This window comes from Peromyscus leucopus, chromosome 1, assembly GCF_004664715.2.
Source record: "Peromyscus leucopus breed LL Stock chromosome 1, UCI_PerLeu_2.1, whole genome shotgun sequence".
Classification (NCBI taxonomy): Eukaryota; Metazoa; Chordata; class Mammalia; order Rodentia; family Cricetidae; genus Peromyscus; species Peromyscus leucopus.
The window spans coordinates 152,836,781-152,850,470 of NC_051063.1; the positions used below are offsets into that span (position 1 = coordinate 152,836,781).

The window sequence follows — 13,690 nt, forward strand, 5'->3', positions numbered from 1 at the left end:
ATCCTGGTTTCTCTCCAACTATCTTTCCCCCTTTTCTCCCCCCTCCTTCCTCTTCTTTCTTTTTCCCAAACCCTTCTTCCTCCCTCAAGAGAGGGTAAGTGAGTCACACAAAATGACTCAATAACCCCCTCGATCCTCCAGCCTCCTGGCAGCTTCAGTGTCGTGGGCCTCAGAGAACTGCCCTTCCTCCCCGTCAGGAAAGAGAGAGGAAACAGATGAGGTCACTTTCCATGTTGATGGAGTTACAGGAGGGAACACTGGCTCTGTGAACTGTCAGACACAAGCTAGACTCTTTCCTGTCACGAGTGACTGAGCTCTGTGGTGACGTGAAAGTCCCTGAACCCCTCAGTGCCTCTAATTCCTGATTGACAGTAACAGCACCTCCCAAGGTGCTTGTGTAGATGAAAGCATAGAATTCGGGACAGCAACACATTATTTTCAAAGTCTTCCACAAATGTTGACTGTACCAAAGTAACCCTTAGAGAGCCATGGAAATCCAAAAGTCTTCATAGGGATGGATATGGCAGGCACAAGGTGAACAAGCTGCTTGATAGAGACCCCAGCAAGAAACAGAGGAGAAAGATCATTTGAGCCCCGATTACTTTTTTATTTTTTATTTTATTTTTAATTATATGTATGTCTGTGTGAGCGTATGTCATGTGAGTGTAGATGACTATGGAAGCCAGAAGATGGAGTTGGATCTCCTGAGGCTAGAGTCACAGGTGGGTTTGGAACTGGCTAGAGCTTCATTTGATGGCCACACCTCTTAAGTGATATTAAGTTATTTATTCTTTCTAGTTCCTTCGGATTATTGGCTTATCAAAAAATGTCCACCACTCACCTAAGTAGCCACAAAGATTAAACAAAGAAATACCCTGGGAATATACAAAGCACTGTCCCATACACATAGGCACTCGACAGTCACATTGGTGATGTCTGGGGAAGCTCGACCTGACAGTCCACCATGGTGCTGATACACTCAGGGGAGGGCAGCAGGTCCTTATGCACCCCACCCACACACCCAGGCAGCTGGGGAGTGTGACCTGGAGTATTGTCTGACACTGATTCCTTCTTCCCACCCCCACTTCCTGGAAAGGAAATTCTGAGAGAGTGCACAGGAGGCCTAGCTTGTCTCTGTGTCCCTCATAGGCAAAAGAAAAAAAGGTCAATCAAGGCCTAGCGTATGGCCTCCTGATCGATATTCTTGACCTTCAGACACAGGTGTCTGATGGGCCTTTCTGTGTAGGAATCGGGCGAGCAAAGTCTGAAAGTCTAGAGTGCGTCTAGGGGGAAAGATGAGAAGACCCCATCACCCCAGACAGAAAGTAGTGGGGGCTGAGTGTCCATGGAAACACCACTTTAGTTATCCCTTGGATGAAATGGGGAGCCGCTGCAGGCATTCGGATGAAGAACCAATGCAGATCGCCACCTGAAGGATGATCTGAAGGTGGCCAGAGAGGTTCCAAGTACCAAGGAGGAGGTGACAGTAATGTTGAAAACTGAGCAAAACACGGCAGGGGGCCGGGGGGGGGTCCGCGGGGAGGGAGGGTGTTATTACAGGCCCAGGCACAGCACGGTCAATGGCCTAGAGATGGGAAAACAGCAGTTGGGTGACAGCGGTGAACTGCACGGCTGCAGTAAAGTGGCAGTTGACAAAAGAAACGAGCGCCTCCAGGTACACAAAAATAAAGGTTTTTTAACTGCTATAGTAAAATACGAGGAGCAGGCCTGCAATCCTAAGTAGGATAATCACAAAGACCTCATTGAAGCAGCAGGTAAAGGAGAAAGAAACCCATGTGTTTTTCTGGAGGAGAAAGACTAACGATTCAAAGGTCCTGAGGCCTGCCTGGCTGCCATCTTGGTTATGGCCACTGATTGGGAGGAAGGAGCGAAGGGCAGGAAGTGAAGTTAGACCATGAAAAAAAGGACACCTGCTCATGAAGACCCTCCCTGGCTGTAGTGTGCGCTTTAGCTTTCCCTTGGATGCAATGGGCAGCCACTGTGAGAGTTCCGACAAAGGACAGATACAGCCTGGTGAACGTTTCAGAAGGATCGCTCTGACTGCTCTGTAAAGAACCGGCTGCAGGTGGCCAAGGATGGAAGACTAGTAAGGAGGCTACAGCGGAAATTCCAGCTACAGAGAACGGTGACTGGAAACCGTTCTCCTCAGTAGCCGCATGCTGCTTCTCATTTTCGCCATGTAAAACTGCTGCGCGTGCAGTCCACTGCCTCACAGAGCCTCCAGTGGGGTGAGTGAGATGTCAGGAACCAGCCCCGGAGAAGGTAAGACTGGGAATATGCTGCACCAGAGCAGCCCTCAGAACCCTGGTACCCACATGAAAGCAAAGCAGATGGTGCCTGCCCCCCTGCTTAAGTCAGGAGCTCTAACCCTGGTGGAGAAAGAGGTATCCACCTGCTCTTGCTCTACAAAGACAGAAGAGGAAGGAGTGGGAAGTCAGGCGCCTCCTCCGAGTCCTGGAACAGGTCCTGAGCGCCCGGGTATGCAGTGTCTCCATGGGTGCAGGTGCCAGCATCCTGCAGGAAGCGCTACAGCACCCCGTCTGTGCACGCACACCCCCACCCCAGTTCTGACCCCCTTTGTCTAGCTTGCTTCTATCCTCATCTATCTGTCTGTCCATCCTGCTCCAGATTTAATGTGCACAACCCTAGTGGGGTCCCTCTGGCGGTTGCCGTAGTCGCGCAGCCCCGACCCGGGGCTCCCTGGAGAAGAAAATCATGAATGAAATGGATGCGGCGCTCCCACTCCCCCGCCCTCTCAGTCCAGACAACCTTGGCATGGGGGCGGCGCCTGTGGGGACTCCGCGCACAGTTGCTGCGGGTGAGGGGGCGCCGGAGATGGGATCCGAGGTTAAGGGTCTGTGGTGCAGCCCCCTAGAGCCTTAGGCGATGCCAGAGCTCCCCGCCCCCACCCCGCCAAGCGGGCGAGCCCTGCGCAATTCCCGGGGAGCGGCGCAAGCCCGTCCGGGGGCGGGGCGGAGCTGGGTCTGGGGGTGCCAAGCAGACCCGGCAGCTGCGCCCGCGACTCCGCAGCCCAGGCGCATTTGGTGGGGCGATTGGGCAGGGAGCGCGCAAGGAGCGCGGGACTGAGGGCTCCGCGGACAGACCGACAGACGGACGCCCCCGCACACGCAGACGCACCGAGCTCCGCACGGCCCCTGTCACATACAGACAGGGACACACGCAGACACGCACACTCGCGCGCGCGCATCCTCCCGCCAGCCTGCCTGTCCGCTCGCCGGCGCCTGGAGCCCGTTCTGGCCGGTAAGTGCGGCGCCTGGGTGGGTGCCTTTGTGTGAGAAACCCGGAGGCACTGGTATGGGGTCCCCTCTGGGGCGGCAGCAAAACTAACACCTCCTCCAACCTCGGGACCCAGGAGCCCGCTCCCGCCCCCGCCACGCCCCCCGTGGGGCGTCCTGGAGACTGGAAGTGGGGTCCCCACGCAAGGGAGGGAGCTTGGCGCTGGGGACCACGGAGGGAGCGACCGCCACTCCCCGCACTCTTGCGTGGTTCCAGGGAGAGATCCAGATAGTGGTCCGGGTCCGAGCCTCTGCGGCCCAACCTGGTGTGCAGCTCTAGGCTGTAGCGCCTCTCCAGAGTCTGAACCCCCAGAAGCAATATGGAGATGGGAGCTAGCCTACTGATCTCCAAACTGTGCCTTCCCCCCCCCCCCCCCCCGACTCTTTAGCCATCCGCCACCCGTTTCCAAAATAGAATCCCGGTGCGTTCCCCTCCCCCGACATATTGCTTTTTTTCCCCCGGAGGAGGCCCGGGCTCCTGAAAAGCTCAGGTCACAATCCTCACCATGGATCAATTTAGAGAGAGGGGTAGGATCTTAGGGCCCAAGGAATTCATTTGACAGCTTCATTTTACAGACAGGGAAACTGAGGTCCGATGAGATGGCGTGGCCAAGGTCACCAGAGAGTTAGTAGCAAAGCCTGCATCAGAATCTGGGGTGCTTAGTTTTTATATTCATTTTCCTCCCCTACACAATCAGGCCCTATTCCTAAGAAGCCCCAGAGCCCAGACATCCACGTGAGTATGCCAGGTGAATCTTGGCAATGCTGGCCCTTCCCCCAACTGAAGCTAAAGATTCCATTCATTTCCTGCTATCCTTACTGTTTAAAAAATAAATAAATGGGAGGGGTGCTTTAGTTTGTCTCATTACACCTCAAAGAGGGCTCTGTTTTGTAAGCACTCCATGGTTTGGAATGTAATTTAGGAGAATGAAGCAGAAATTAGATTCCAGGGTGTTAGTCCCAGCCCTTCCAGAAGTCACTAAGCCTGAGGGTCCTCAGTTGAACTAAGGATGTGGCATTCCAGGCTTCATCTTCTCACCCAACTTTAGGCTGACTGCATGCCCTCCCACTCAGTCACTCTGCCCTCCTCCTTAAGCACCCACCTTTCCTCACCCAACCAGGCCTTTGTGGCGGTCCCCAGGCCCCCATGCCTGTTTCTTGCTGCTTATTAAGTGTGACCTCTTGATGTTGCTGAGAAAACTTCTGGGGAAGCTCGAGTTACAGCTACACTGAGCTCCCTCAAGGGCAGCTGGTTGTCCTCATCCAGAGTGGGCTGTCTGGTGACAGAGGATGCCCCGAGAGGTGGGTACAAGCACAACTGGAGGGAGAAAGGATGAGGTTGGTCACCTTGCAGAGTTCGGATGGGATAGGAAGATCAAGTTCAGACTCTAGGGCCATGAGGTTGTCTCTAGTTCAAGCTTCCTTGAGTGAGGTAAGCAGGGCAAAGGTGGCTATGAAACAGCTCTAGGAGCCACCACTGACATTGTAGTCTGTGTAGGTGACATCCTGCTCCTAACAGGCACCATCTGTACGAACTTATAGGTTTGGGGTGTGCAGGAGCTCCCACCCTGAGACTGGGAGATCTCTGTCCCACGTCCAGCTCCTCACCACCGTGCAGTTCCAAAGCTCCTTGTACCCACTCAGCAGTGCTTTCTCCTTGAGGAGAATTCTCAGGTGCTCAGGACAGCTTTCAGGTCTGAACTATTTGTTGGGGAGAACTGTGGGGGAGGGGAAAACACTTTTTTTATGTAACTACTCTGGGCCTGGTTTCCTCTCCTTTTACTGTGTGAGGGAATGTTTCTTGACTTAAAGAGATAATGCATACAGGCTACTGAGCAGAGTTCCCAGGACAGAGGGAGAATTCAAGATACTCACAACATTAGTACCTTTGCTTTACAGATATGCCCCCTACCTGTTCCCACCTTGAGATCATCTGGGGGATTCTAGGTCGCCACAGTCTTCCTCCCTATAAAGCTAGACCTCTTCCTGCTGACCTATGCCTTGGTTCAGTGCTCAGCCGTGTCAGACACCCATGTCAACACCCCGGTGGGGCAGTTCTTTTAGTTCACCGGTTAGTTTGCAGTTATTTAGCTTGAATGATTTAACAACCAATGTTTACACGATGTCAGACTTTTCTTACCCCGGGTCACTTGGGTTTACTCTGCACAGCACCACGGTGATGCTGACAGCATCGTCAACTCCATTCAGCAGGTAGGGAAGTTAAGACTGAAGAATGCAAAGACTCCAGGGGACAAACAAGACAAATAACCCACTGGAAGAGTTTAGAAGAAGGCAGGTTTCTTCTTGAGAAGCAAGGTAGTTTCATGAAGCTAGGCAGCACCTGAGCTAGGTCTGAACGACCTGCATTAGAAGACAGATGGGGTGTTTCCAAGAGGTGGAAACAGCCTGAGCAGAGGGCAGACAGATTCAAGGACTCAGAACATGGTCAGAAACTGGAAAGCAATCCATCCCCACTGAAGCCAAGAGTTAAAACCAATTCATGACAAGGAAGGCTTGGTGAAAGCAGGCACTGGGGCCTGAGTGGCAAGCCAAGAAATTGGACTTTCACTGTTGAGTCGAGGAGAGATGTAATCAATCTTGCTACATGGAGGACAAGCTGGATGGGGACAGCCTATTGACAGGGAGCTCAAGCAGGAAAAGATGGCAGTGGCCTAGGTGAGAGATAACAAGGATCTGGATTGGTCGTGGTTGCAAGAATGGATAGAAAAGGAATCTGGCATCAGCAAGGGGCCAAATTGTCACCCAAACCTGCAAGTGACTAGATGTGGGCATTTCAGAGAAAGAGTAAGCCACAGCAAGGCTTTGAGGTTGAATGGAGGGAGAAAGAGACTTGGGAAGGGCAGGAGTGACTGATGGGAGCTTTGATGACTCCTGATACAAAGCTTGGCTTGCCAACCCCCTGATATTGTCAAGAGCTAGCTCATCCATTCATCCTCTGATGCATAGAAGCATCCGTGATGTGCTGGCTTATTGCAGGTTCCAGGGATGTGTTGCTGCAAAAGACAAACTTCCCACATCAGCCCAGGAGAGACAGAAAATAAAACCTAAGCAAAGATAAAATACTTGAGGTGGCTAGCAGTGCTCTGGAAAAGGATAAAGCAGGATGAGGGGTAAGTGGAAGTGAGGTGGAGGAAGAGATGCTCCTTAAACAAAACTGCCTTTGGGGAGTTGATATGCAAACAGAGCCTTAAAGGAAGTGAGGAGGAGACTTGAGAGAGCAGTAATCTCTAGAAGAGGTTGCATGTGCAAGAACCCTGGGATAAGAAAAAAATGGGTATTTCCAAGGAGCTCCATGGAGATAGATAAGAGATAGGCAAAGGAGAATTCTGGCAAAGAAATATGTGCAAAAGAGGGCAGGGCCCATCATGTGGCTGCTTATAGGTCTGAGGAATGAGACCTATAATACATTGGTGTTAATGAGTCCAAGAGGACCTGAGTCCTATTTGTGTATTCTTAGTGCCCAGCAAAACAACCCTAGTGCTATACACAGTGAGTGGCTCACTAAATATAGTCATTGAAGGGATAAATGTTGGACCTGGCCATTCATGCACCAGATTTCATATCTTAGACTTAGCTGAATCAATAAATATGTTGTGTTGAAGTAAGGATACAGTGAACTTGTAGTATGGTCACATTCATAAAACTTAGAGGACTTGAATGCCTGTGTTGTAACTTGAGTTAGACACCAGTATTTGAGGCAGCAAGATGGCTCAAGAGATAAATTACTTGCCATTGCAAGCCTAGCATCCTTGATTTGATCCCTGGAACCCATGTAAAGATGGAGAGAAACGACTCCACAAAGTTGTCCTCTGATCTCTATATATAGACCATGGTACTCATGCACCCACACACAAACATTTTTTAAAATCTTGTATCTTTTTCTGTCTGCCTGGATGTTGTAAACACTGCTCATGACTGAAACCAAGTAGAAAAAAACATACCTAAAATGACTGCAAAAAAAAAAAAAACAATTAAAAAGGTAACATTCAAGGTCTTTGTTCTTCTAACACAAAGGAACATTCTTCTGTTCATTTCCCATTTACTCGTGTTTAACTCGGCACCCTCCACCATTTTTCTAACAGACATTCTGAAGACTCTAATTTCTTGCACAAAGGCACAGATTTTCAGGACAGGGCATTATCATCATCAGTAAAATGACAGATCCCAAAAAGGCAGAGATAGCAACAGGACATAGAAATTATTTAGAGAAGTATGAATACCTTAGGTACCTAATTAGTTATTTAAATGAATCTACAAGTGTCAAGGGTAAGACTCTAGAAGGTAGCCAGCCATATATTGCTCTTGTGCATTAAACTAAACAAGGCATGTATGGATAATTTAAATTATATAGGACTTTATGCCAAAAACAAAAGGTCACCAGAAATTACCCATGCACTCAAATAGACTGGCACAACTGTAGGTGTGTGTCTGTGTTCTTACCCTAAACTTACTCATGGCTGAGTGACCTGGGTAAGGTTCTTTCTGTCTCCCAAACTTAGTTTCCCATTTCTAGTGGGGTGTGATTTGGATTTCCAGGATACTGAAACACTAAGCCCTTCTAGTCTGTGCAGTTGACATTGCTGCTGTGGCCCTCAGATGAGTTTTGAGTGTGAGGCAGACAGGTGATATGTTGGCCTGCTGCCAACATGAGCTGTTACTGGGAACAGGAGACAAGCTGTAAGGTGGCACCTTGTGGGGAACAAGTTGACAGGTGGTCTTGGTCTTAGAATCAAAGACTGTCTGAACCTCCTGGTCCAAACCCCATCTGAACCTAGCAGATGCTTTGGCTCCATATCCTAGAATAGGAAGAAATATGGGACACAAGAGCTGGACCCTGGAGAAAATAGAGAGAGACACGTGATCAAGGAGTTCTAGGAGAGGGTATGCTTAAGCCCTGCTTTTAGTTCTTTGGGGTATGTACCTACAGGTGAAATTGCTGGCTTTATATGGTAATTCAATGTTTAACTTTTTGAGAAGCAATGGGGTTCTTTTATTTTTTTAAGAGAGAGAGAGAGAGAGATTTGTTTGCCTAGCATGAAGAAGACCTCCCATGGACATCTTAGGAATGGAGAGTGGAGGAAGAAGCCATTAATTTAAAACAAGTAAATTTTGTGTGAGCTCTGCATGATCTTGGAGGTAATAGAGAGGAAGAAAGGGGAACAGATTACAAATGAGTGCAGCCTCCATTTCTGAAGAATTATTGTGATCCAAAGGCACTGTGGGTGGAAAACGAATGTTCTCAAGAGAGATCGTAGTGGGTGGAATTCATTCAAGCATGCAGGTATTTACTGCATTGGGCATCAAGGTGGACATGGGAGCCTCGGCAATCAGCATGACCTGGAGGGCCTTGCCCTTGAATCACTCTGCTCTAGTAGGGGCCAGAAAAGCAATCTAGCTACAGTGATCCATATCAATGTGTGTCTTGAGAATAATACATGAGAACTTTCAGATAGACCTGGTGCTTTATCTGAAAAAAGACCAGTTTGCAAGCCTCACTACTCAGGAAGCTAAGGCAGGAGAATCGTGAGTTCAATGCTAGTCTGAGTAACCTAGTGAGACTCTATTCAGAATTTAAAAAAAAAGAGTAGTGTAGATAGAGATGTAGTCCAGTCAGTAGAGTGCTTGTCTGGTGTATATGAAGTCCTGGGTTCAGCTCTCAGCAGTGCATAAACTGGGTGTGTAATACATACCAGTAATCTCAACACTTGGGAAATATAGGGAGGGGAGCTAAAGTTCTAGGTCATCCTTTAGCAACATAGTAAGTTCAAAGCCAGCCTGAGACACATGAGACCCTATATTTACCCTATCTTTATTAAAGATTGCTCACATATAATCTTAAGGTATATTTTATATTCAGTCAGATGCACAATGATCTACTGAGTATTTACAATCCTATGGGCTTGTATGCTTTAAGGATGCTATTCATGTGTTACATGCATAATGTACAGCTGCTTTTATGGTTTTATTTTTATGGAATCAGAAGAGTAAATTTCTTCCCATGTCTAAAAAGTAAAAAGGTATAGATGTGAAATGCTTCATTAACCTCCAGCTTTCAGAGACAATAGCTATTCCCATTTCTATCATTGTGGAAGGGTTTTATCTCTTCTGGATCTTCATGTAAGTAGAATCATGTTATGGGTGGTATTTTATATTAGGAAGCAGTTTTTTGAGGGCCATCCATGTAATTGGACTCACACAAATGGATCCAGTGACATTGATTTGGGCTTTGATTTCTAAATGCCAACTAGAATAGTAACATCTGCCTTACACCCCCAGGGGGAAAAGTGGCCTTTGGGCTCAAATCAGTGTCTTGTCCTTCTGCCCAGCCTCCAGCCACAATGAGTGGCCCCTCCTTGCCCACTTACCTCACCAAGCCTTTGTGTTCTGCTTCCTCCCACCCCAAACATCTTCCCTGCTCTCTAGGGACTCCTTGTCTTTCAGCTCTGGTCAGTGCAGCCTCCCAGACTCCAGTTACACACATCCATCAGGCATCTTCAGCTTTCACTTTGCACATATCTTGCACCACTCACTAGATTGCAGGCTAGAAGAGGGCAGAGACCAGCTCTGTGTCTCTGGAATGAGCTATATAGATGTGGATATTATTATACTATGTTTCGTCAATTAGTTCAGATACAAACAGAATTTAAGATGGGAGCAGATATAGAGACCCATAGCCAAACACCAGGCTGAGCCAGGGGAATCCTGCAGAAGTGGGGGGTGGAGGGATTGCAGGAGCCAGAGAGGTTGAGGACACCACAGGAACACAGCCCACAGATCAACTAAGCAGGGCTTATAGGGGCTTACAGAGACTGGAGTGACAACCACAGGCCCTGTATGGGTCTGAGCTTGGTCCTCTGCACATATGTTATGGTTGTGTAGCTGGGTGTTCTTGTGGGACTAACAGTAGGAGTATGGGGTATCATGGACTCTTTTGCCTGCTCTTAGGACTCTTTTTCTCCTACTGGGTTGCCTCGTCCAGCCTTGATATGAGGGTTTGTGTCTAGTCTTATTGTAACTTGTTATGTCATGTTCGGTTGATATCCCTAGGAAGCCTGCTCTTTTTTTTTTTTTTTAAGGGAAACAGGAGGCATGAATCTGGGGGAGATGGGTGGTGCCAGAGTGGAATGGGGAGAGGGAAGACCAGAAAGAGGGGAGGGAGGGGAAACTGCAGTCAGGATGCAATATATGAGAGAAGAATGAAAGAAAGGAGAAAAAATGACAAGTATGCAAGCCAAGTGTGGTGGCCATGCCTTTAATCCCAGCACTTGGAGGCAGAGGCAAGTAGATCTCAATGAGTTCAAGGCCAGCCTGGTCTACAAAGTGAGTTCCAGAATAGCCAAGGATGTTACACAGAGAAACTGTGTCTCAAAAAAACAAAAACAAAAAAAACAAACAAAAGTATGCAGCAGCTGAAGAGATGGTTCAGTGGTTAAGAGCACTGGCTGCTCTTGCAGAGGACCCAGGTTTGATTCTCAGCACCCACATGGCAACATATAACATCTTCAGGGGTTCTAGCCCCACCTTCTAGCTTCCATGCACGCAGTGCACATTAATACACACAGGCAAAACATCCCTACACATAAAATAAAAATAAGCATTTTATGTATATACGTGTGCACACGCACTGAGCTGGGGATTATCTAAGTGGTAGGTACTTGAATAGCATCTAAAAGGCCCTGGATTCAATCTTCAGGACCACAAAATAAATAAACATAAAAACGCAAATTTAAGAATAACATTGGGAGGGAGACAGTAAGATGACTCAGTGAGTAAAAGTGCTTGCAGACAAGCTTTGACCTGAGTTCTGTACCTGGAATCCACATGACTCCAACAGTTTTCCTCTGACCTCTGCAAGCATACCATGGTATGTATGCACACATGCACACACAATAGATGATAGATAGATAGATAGATAGATAGATAGATAGATAGATAGATAGATAGATGTGTGTAAATTTTTTAAATAAAATAACTGCAAATATCTCAGGCCATTCTCTGAAGCTGATTTTTAAAAAAAGTGGTGAAAAGAAGTCTGTAATTTCTGAGCACAGACGAGAATCATAGCCTAGGACTTATGGCCAAAGAAGAGCTGTGCAGCTCAGGGAGCCACAGGGAAGCAGAGACCAGTCAGGCAAAGCTGCCTGGAGGAGGTAAACTTCAAAGGTGGAGCCCGGGGTTATATAATCAGAGGATAATCCACAGAAAACCTGAAAGCATGATCTGTCCAATGGTGCCGAATGCTGAGTCTCAAAAAGCCATCCTTCTCTCCTCTTTCTCTCCTTCATCTTCTCTCACGTCTTCCTTTCTGGTCTCCTTCTGAATGTGATGCACAGGGAAGAACTGAAGGCTCATTGCATTGCTTTTGTTTCTTCTCTGTGTCATCTCCCTACACTGGATGAAACCTGCCGCTTACTCCTTCTTTGCCTGGACAGCTCCTAGAAAGCCATAGTCACAGACCGAAGAACCAGGGAACAGCTCTAGCATGGGGTATGGTTCACTACCAGGTCCTAGACCACCAAAGCACTGGAGAAAGAATCCAGTTAGAGCTCAGGTTGCATGCAGCAGCCTCCCTGAAGAGACCTCCTGGAGGAGGCACACTATTGTGAGCTTTGGAAGAGAGGACAGCTTGGAGAGCCTATCCAAACAGGAAGCGTAGGAGACAGAGGCTGAGAAGCAGGAGATAACATGGCTGGGGAGGAACCTCCTGGAAGAGGACCTGGAGAATCCAATTATTTTACCTGCTCCTCCCCGGGGCTCTGGGTCTGACTGAGGATCTGGAAACAGCCAGGGCTCTCCAGAGGGAGAGGAGGAGTTTGGCTGGGAACCCTTCTCACCCTGCAAATCTCTTCAGCTGCAGGGACACCTGGCAGGGCCTGAGGCAATGGGAGGCTGACTTCTGTAGCTGATGGAACCGCAAAAAGCAAGAGGTCTCCCCTGGCTCAGAGGGAGACTGGAGAGGATGCTTTGAGCTATGTCAATGGGAACGACAGTGAGGATGTCTACCTCAGGATTACCTAGCATTTTCTGCTACACATGACTCGATTACTAGTCTTCACCACAGCCCTGCAGCTGCATCACACCTGCTGAGCTTCAGAGAGATTAAGACACCAGCCCAGGGCTCTATAGGGGAAAGGTAGGATACAGTATTTCAGCGTCTAAATCCATCCTTTTCCCAAAGAACTGTGATTGACTTAAGATGGGTGACTGCAGGATTGCCAGTGTGTCATGTTTTGAGAGAGTCAACTCATGATTGAGATGTCTGTTGAAGGTCACCCAGGGCCCCAGGAATGCAGCTGTTTCCAAAACACAGCAATAAAAGAATCCACTGTCCAGAGTGCAGGGCCAGGCTTCATCCTGTCTTCTCTATTGGCCAGATTGACCACCACATCAAATCCTAAATCTCCCTAATTTCTTTTAACTTCTACAAATGGATGGTGGTGTCTCCCTCTGTGGTGGTTTGAATGAAAATGCCCCCCCTACCCACTACCCCATAGGCTCATATATTTTCATGCTTAACCCCCAGTTCAGGAACTGTTTGGAAGGATTAGGAGGTGTGCCCTTGTTGGAGGAGGTTTGCTGCTGGGGGTGGACTTTGAGGTTTCAAAAGCCCACAGCAGGCCCAGTCTCCACCCCCCAACCTCACCCCCACCCCACCTCCACCCCGTGCATGCCTGCTGCCTGTAGATCCACGATATTAAAATCTCAGATACTGTGACAGCGCCATACTGTCTGCTTCCTGTCATGATAATGGACTCACCCTATGAAACTGTAAGCAAGCCCCCAATTAAATGTTTTCTTTTATGAGTTGCCTTGATCATCGTGTCTCTTCAAAGCAATAGAAGAGTGGCTAGGACAGCCTCCCAGGCTTGTCTAAGGAAGCATGTGGCACATGGAAGCACCTGGCTTGTCTTTGTTAAATTTGTTTCAGGAAGTAGGACCCTTCCAACCTTCATTCCCAGTCCTTTCTAGATCTTTTTCCTGGTTCACACCCTGTTGGTGCAAAAGAACCTCAATCCAGAAGCTGTCTCTGCTTAGCCTGTGCCTGGGCTCTCCTAGGCCTTGCCTCTGACTCTTTGTTTCTGACTCCTCCATCAAACCCTGAAGTGCCCCCATCTTCCTCACATGTACTGATGAAGCCTAAGCCAAGCCTGACCCCAGAAGGGCTACTCAGAGGCTAGAGTGGACATAATGGGAACTAGAGCCAATGTGGAAGTGGCAGTGGCTAGGACTCCCTAGATACAGATGGAGGCAGACTTCGAGGTGGGCCTCAGCCTTCCCTTCGTGCATCCAAGCCTCGTGAGAAGGAACGCAGAAGATTCCAGAAGCGATCATCATAGCTTCTCCAAAGCAAG

At 48.5% G+C, this 13,690-nt stretch overlaps 1 protein-coding gene across 3 annotated transcripts in view; it reads left to right on the forward strand.

Annotated features, from left to right (window-relative positions):
- The first annotated feature begins 1,898 nt into the window (after window positions 1-1,898).
- Ptpn5 (protein tyrosine phosphatase non-receptor type 5) overlaps window positions 1,899-13,690 on the forward strand; it is a 63,010-nt gene continuing 51,218 nt past the window's right edge. The window contains exons 1-2 of one of the 3 annotated variants that reach the window (XM_028860264.2): window positions 3,219-3,282; window positions 6,315-6,448. The gene's annotated coding sequence lies outside the window, so the exon portion shown is untranslated. Of the gene's footprint in view, window positions 2,284-3,212; window positions 3,283-6,314; window positions 6,449-13,690 lie in introns of those variants that run through there. The other 2 variants (XM_028860265.2, XM_028860266.2) reach the window with 2 other exon arrangements.